This window comes from Nicotiana tabacum, chromosome 18 (assembly GCF_000715075.1).
Source record: "Nicotiana tabacum cultivar K326 chromosome 18, ASM71507v2, whole genome shotgun sequence".
In the NCBI taxonomy this organism is placed as follows: Eukaryota; Viridiplantae; Streptophyta; class Magnoliopsida; order Solanales; family Solanaceae; genus Nicotiana; species Nicotiana tabacum.
In genome coordinates this window covers 124,250,562-124,257,663 of record NC_134097.1, presented here as the reverse complement: position 1 = coordinate 124,257,663, position 7,102 = coordinate 124,250,562, and positions in this window count along the sequence as shown.

The window sequence follows — 7,102 nt, the reverse complement described above, 5'->3', positions numbered from 1 at the left end:
CCTTGTGTGGGGGACCTTTCCCTTAGGATTGGTATGTTTGGTAATTAAAATGCCTTGTGCATGAGGTGGCGAGTGCGTACTTATGCTAATTGTTGAAATTCGATTTTCTTTAAGTAATTACTAGTATGTTTCCTTTCATGTTTCTATTACATGCACTATTAAGCATGTTGTTAGCTTAGGAAAGAATGTCTAAGTGACTTAATTGCTTTATTTCATTCAACCTGCCTTACTTGAATTCTATGCAGCATGCTAGGCTAGAATCACTTATTGCCTTAATATGTAATTTTGCCATTTCTGTATATCTTCCTGTTGCTGTGTGTATTTATTTTGGGACTACGGATATGGAATTTCGGTAGCTCCCCCTTGTCTGTTTACTTGGGACTACGGGTTAGATTCTTGGTAGATCCCCCTGCACATTTACTTTGGGACTACGGGTTAGATTCCCGGTAGATCCCCTGCACATTTATATGGAACTACGGGAATGCACCCGGTAGATTCCCCCAGTACTGGGTATTTACATTTGGGACTACGGAACGGGATTCCGGTAGATCCCCGCGCATTATGAGTTGGACTAGGGGACGGGATCCCGGGAGATACACTGGACATGTATATATGGGACTATAGGACAGTATCCTAGGAGATCCCGATTGTTATTATTGGATGCTGAGTTGTATTTCCTTTCCATTTTACCTTGTTTCTATATAGTTATTGATGTCCTGTACATCCTGTGTTATTTTACTGCCGTACTTAATTATATTGTTCAGTTCTATACTGTTGATCTTTATATTTTATTTAACCTCAGTAGGGCCCTAAACTTTCTCGTCACTACCCAACCGAGGTTAGGCTTGGCACTTACTAAGTACCGTTGTGGTATACTCATGCCCCTTCTGCGCATATTTTTCATGTGCAGATCTAGGTACCGCTACTTAGGCCTACCATCCTTGAGGGAGGCGACTGCTCTAAAGACTTCGAGGTACATCTGTCGCGTCCGCAGACCGAGAAGTCCCTTTCTATTCTAGCTGTTAAACATTGCCCTTTTGTATTTCTCCTTCTTGTTAGATATTCTGGAGTTAGACTGTTAGATATTCCAAAGGCTTGTGTTTCCGTGATTTTTCGGGTTTTGGGATAGTGTACTTGGTTTTGAAAATGTTGTGTTGTATATACCGAGGGGCATTTTAACTATTGTTCTATTTAGTTACTTTTAGTTTTTGGTTATTTTCTTATGCAAGTTTCGTTTATGTTACGTATTTGTTAGGCTTACCTAGTCGTAGAGACTAGGTACCATCACGACAGTTCACGGAGGGCGAACTGGGGTCGTGATACTCGGGCATAATATCAACAAAACCAGCTCCTCGGGCTACCCCACAATCACTTAAAATCAGCCCCTCAGGCATAACATGAATCAAGAACCGCCTCTCGGGCAAACATGGATCAAGAACAGCCCCATCGGGCAACAACATGAAACAACAATAGCCCCTCGAGCTACATCATATCACTCACATTGGGTACCCGCGCTCACTAGGGGTGTACAGACTCCAGGAGGGGCCCCTTACGGCCCAAGCGCAATAACAAGTCATCTCGTGGAATAATGAAACAGGGTCTTAGCCTTATATCAAGCCACCTCGAGGCGTAACAAAGAATCATGAATCAATACAATACTGTTGCGGTGCGCAGTCCGATCCCACAGTATTCTCACAACACAGGCCCTCAGCCTCACTCAGTCATAAATCTCCCAAGCCACTCGGGGAACAATAAAACATGATGCTCAGCCAAAAATATCATTTAAGATGTCAAAACAGAGTAAATATGGCTGACTTATGAAAACAGTAGAATACAACATGACTGAGTACAAATATGAAGTCAAACAGTGAGGAATAGTAGTAAAATCCCCTAAGGGTCCAAAACAGTTGGCACGAGGCCCAAATATGGCATTCATCCCAAAACAAAATGATAGCAAACAGTTTTTAATCAAATACGCGGTTAAACAGTCATATGGGATGGACTAAGTCACAATCCCCAATGGTGCACGACCCCACGCTTGTCATCTAGCATGTGCATCACCTCAAAGTAGCACAACGATGTGAAATCCAAGGTTTCATACCCTCAAGACAACATTTACAATCATTACGTACCTTAATCCGGTCCAAACTCTAGCCGCGATGCCTTTACCTCTCGACTCGGCATCCGAATGCTCCAAATCTAGCCAAAAGCAGATTCATACCATCAAAATATGCTAAGGGAACAAAGCCCACTCGAAAATATCCAATTTATATCAAAAATCCCAAAATTAATCAAACCCAGCCCCTGAGCCCACGTTTCGGAATCCGATAAAAATCACATCAACAGAATCCTCATCCTCTCACGAGCCTACCCATATCAAATTCATCAAAATCCGACCTCAATTGCCCATTCAAAACCCCAAAAGAATTCTCAAACTTTTCTTCCATTTTTCCCCAATTCTCACTCTAATTTCTCAAATTAAATGATGAAAATTCAAGACTAGATCATGGAATTAAACCAAATATGAGTGAAGAATACTTACCCCAATTGCTTCACTGAAAATCTCCTCATATTTCACCTCTTCCCGAGCTCCCCAATGGCTTTTGTGATATTGGACTTAAACCCTCGATTTTTAAATATAAACTGTTTGCCCAGATATTTTCTTCATCGCGAATGCGGCAACACCCTCGGGTTCGCGAAGCACAAAGCTTCACTGACCAAAATTCCTTCTACGCAAACGCGATGCACAACTGGCTCACCTCTTCGTGAACACGACCTCTACTACGCAAACGTGTAGGACAAAATGCCTTGGGCTCCCAGCTACTCCACTTCCTCTACGCGAACGTGGTAGAACCCTCGCGAACGCGATGACAACTGACCTCAGCCCTTGCGTGAACGCAGGACCACCTTCACGAACGCGAAGGCCAACTCCACTGCCTCACATCCTAACCCTTCGCGAATGCAGGACATCCATCGTGAACGCGAAGGTCAAAAATCTGCAACACCAATAGTAGTTTTTCTGCAACTTTTTCCAACATGAAATGATCCGTTCAACCACCCGAAACTCACCCGAGGCCCTCGAAACCTCAACCAAACATGCCAACATATCCCATAACATCATTCAAACTTGTTCCAACCTTCGGAACGCTCAAGACAATATCAAAACACCAAAATTACATCGGATTCAAGCCTAAGAATTCCAAAAACTTCCAAATTCCACTTTCGATCAAAAAGTCTATCAAACCTCGTCCGAATAACCTGAAATTTTGCACACACGTCACAATGACATAATGGACCTACTCCAACTTTCGGGATTCCATTCAGACACCTATATCAAAATCTCACCTATCAACCGAAAAATGCCAAAGTTTCAATTTCGCCAATTCAAGCCTAAACCTTCCACGGACCTCCAAAATACATTCCGATCATGCTCCTAAGTCCCAACTCACCTAACGGATCTAACCAAATCATAAAAATTCCAATCCATATCATATACTAACAAGTCAGAACTTGGTCAAACCTTTCAAATTTTAAGCTTCAAATTGAGAACTGTTCTTCCAAATTCATTCTAATTACTTTGAAAACCAAAACTGATAATTTACATAAGTCATAATACATCACACGGGGCTAGTCATGCTCGAGAACTGGCGAGCGAAGTGCAAAAGCTCAAAACGACCGGTCGGGTCATTACATCCTCCCCCACTTAAACATACGTTCGTTCTCAAACGTGCCTAGAGTTGTTTCAAAAACCATTAAATTGTTGTGAAACCTTACCTTGCACATACTCGGGGGTGATCCCACATCACCCTATCTCATATAGGTCCGATAATACACTGTAACTGAAATTTCACAATCCAACCTAGCCCATAAACCTTAGAACCACATTTCCATTTCTGAATTCATCCATAAGACCAGAATCTCACATCTATACTCTGAATAAGTTCGAACAAGCTGTAATAAACCATACCTGCAACCTCAGATGCAATTACATGATATACCACATAACTCAAACACTCGTAGCGATAACTTCTAATCACAGCAGTTGCTTAAAACATCCGAATTTCGATAATAAGCCTCTTATCAAATAAATCATCATTCCAACACTTCCGTATACTACCAATGAAAAAAGAAACACGTAGAAAGCCATAACCATTCCTCAGATCAACCATTCGTGAAGCCACTTCTCCCTTGGCAAGGACCATAGCAAATTTCTGAGCCTAACATCGATATTATCCTTCTAACATGCTGAAATCGAATCCGTTTGTATTCATTATGAATCCCAATGATCTCATCTAATCCAACACAACTACTCTGGTGACATGACACATCAATACAATCTAAAGCCACAACTCGTGCAATCTGCGCACCAACAAGCAACAATCCGAACATACTCAAATCATGAAAATGTCTCAAATGAGAGAGTTGTACCGCAAGCTCACCAGTACCACCACACACAATGTTGAGAACCCGTCACACATCGTAGAAACAGAACACACGAATCTAACTCGAAGGGTCATACCTCCACATAACTTCGCTGCAATGCGCAACCCTATCCAAACATTGGTCCACATGAAACACCTCAAGTCACTATGCTCAAAATCGACAACCGCATGCAATTTGATATCTAGAACCAAAGCAAATCATCATAACCACGGAGAAGCAATTGACATAATATTACACAAATCCGGAAGGACAAAACCGATATGCCATCTACTGAGCAATACCCAATACTCTTCCCGCTCGAATTCCACTAAGAGGCCCCAATAAAACTGCACCACATGTGCCTATAACCAACAAATCCTAATGCCTCACAACACGGAAAGATAACTCATAGATCTCCCCAGATCACTAATAAGCTCAATAACAATTGAATCAACATGTCCCTCAACAATACAACTCGGAGTCAACCAAGCCGGCTCGAGTTAGAACACATATCCATATTGGCCTACCAATGAACCCCTTGTCAAGGAGTTCATGAAGCTATTCCTTCAACACCTTTAACTCTGTCAATGCCATACGATACGGTGTCAGGCACCAAATCAATATCGAAATGAACAACCTTATCCGACGACATGCCCGGCAGCAGGAAACACATCCAAAAAATCCCTCACCACCGGAACTGAATCAATGGTAGATGTCTCTGCACTAACATCTATCACAAAGGCCAAATAAGAAAGACAACCCTTCCCAGCCATCCGTTGGGTCTTCAAAAATAAAACCACCCTACTGGGTACATAATCCGTCGAACCTCGCCACTCAATCCGTGGCATTCCCGGCATAGCCAACGTCGCCTCCTTAGTGCAACAGCCTAGAATAACATGACATGGAGACGACCAGTCCATACCCAATATCACACCAAAATCTAGCATACTAAGCAATAAGGATACACTTGGGTCTCCAAACCTCCAATAGTTACCACACAAGACCGATATACGCAGTCCACAACCACGACCTAACCTGTTTATATGAACTCCCAGTCTCCAAATCCATACAGCACGCGAATCACATATCTGATCCCAACTCCATCATCCGAATATACAACACACCTCTAATACCCAATCATCCCACGAGAGGTACTCTTATAATTCTTTTGTGCCACCAAGCAAACTCGAATATCAGCAGTCGATGCAACAAAAGAGTGTTGCAATACTAATGAAGTATCCTCAACTCAAACACATCGCCCTTTCTAAAATGTATACCCTCATCAGGCCACACCAATCAGTGATCTCATTTATCTAGTCATCTGAATTGTCCATGCAACCTAAGAATTTGTGACCTTCCTTTCAAAACTGAACCGTGACCTTACACATGCAAATCTCAATCCTACACAACATACCGCATATGCTCTACCATCCTAGGATAAACATGAGAACTTTATATCCCTTCCGGGCCACAAGCAGCTACGTACTCAACTAGCCAAGAACTTTCCATTGATCCCATCTAAAAGAAAATCACCATACATCCCATGCTCCTCACGCTCATAGAAAATATTCATCTCTAATCGTGGTAGAAACCATCAAGACTCTCCGAATTCCATTTGCACAAAACTAAACTATCAGGATTGAATCTTTCTAACTCAACCAAGCTATGTAGGCCACTAAAACCCAAGAGCATTGCCGTGAAACACCTGTAGAAACTCACTACCTCGTAAGCACCCAAAGAACTAGTCATATCCTTACCATGTCGATCCGGTCTACTACCAAGCTATCCCATCTATCCAAGTTTCTTCTGATTTACCTTCACTTGATACTTCTTCTTGCTATAACACCACATTTCTCATTCCAGACTCACCACACGAGACCCAAGCATAAAACCACACCGTCTAAGGCTCATAAGCCGTTGGATACTCTCTTAGATATTCCCAAACGCACCTCATTCAAAATACTTACCCTAAAGTAACTCTCTGCGAACCCAAAGCCATTACTTTCACCTTCCTGATACTGATACATAGAATCCCATAATGATATAGAAATACCACGAGTCTTGACATCCTTCAATGCAAACCTCAATTTCTAGCCAAATATACAACCTAAAAACCTCTAATAATTACATGTAAAATCTTGAACCCATTAGAACCGTTCTCGAGAGTCATCCACTCTACTCAAACCTCAATTAGACTGATCAAATGAACCGAACAACTTGTACCTCATTAGCACTCCTACACCGCAGAATGTAACCTCACCTTAATGCAACCAAGCAACTTCCTATTCTATGCACCGTACATCCATTACCAATAACAACTCAAGTCATTTCGTGATTCTCATACGCCCATAAAGCATAACATAACCTTTATTGAAATTTTCTTTACTCGAGCCATCCTCGGTCTTAACCTCCGTAAGTCATAACTGATTCACCAGTGCACCTCAAACTGGAACCAACATAGTACATAACCGTGCAATCAACTAATCAATAGTAGACTCACCTATTTGGCTCAAAGTTATAGATCAAAACACCCAATAACTCATTATGCATATACTCTATTACTGCCATAATACCACAGTGAGATTAAACTCAATCCTTCATAAGCTCGTGCAACACCGACCATCTAGTACTTTAAATCTTCTGCAAATCTCGCATTCACCCTTGTAACACTCAAGCCCAC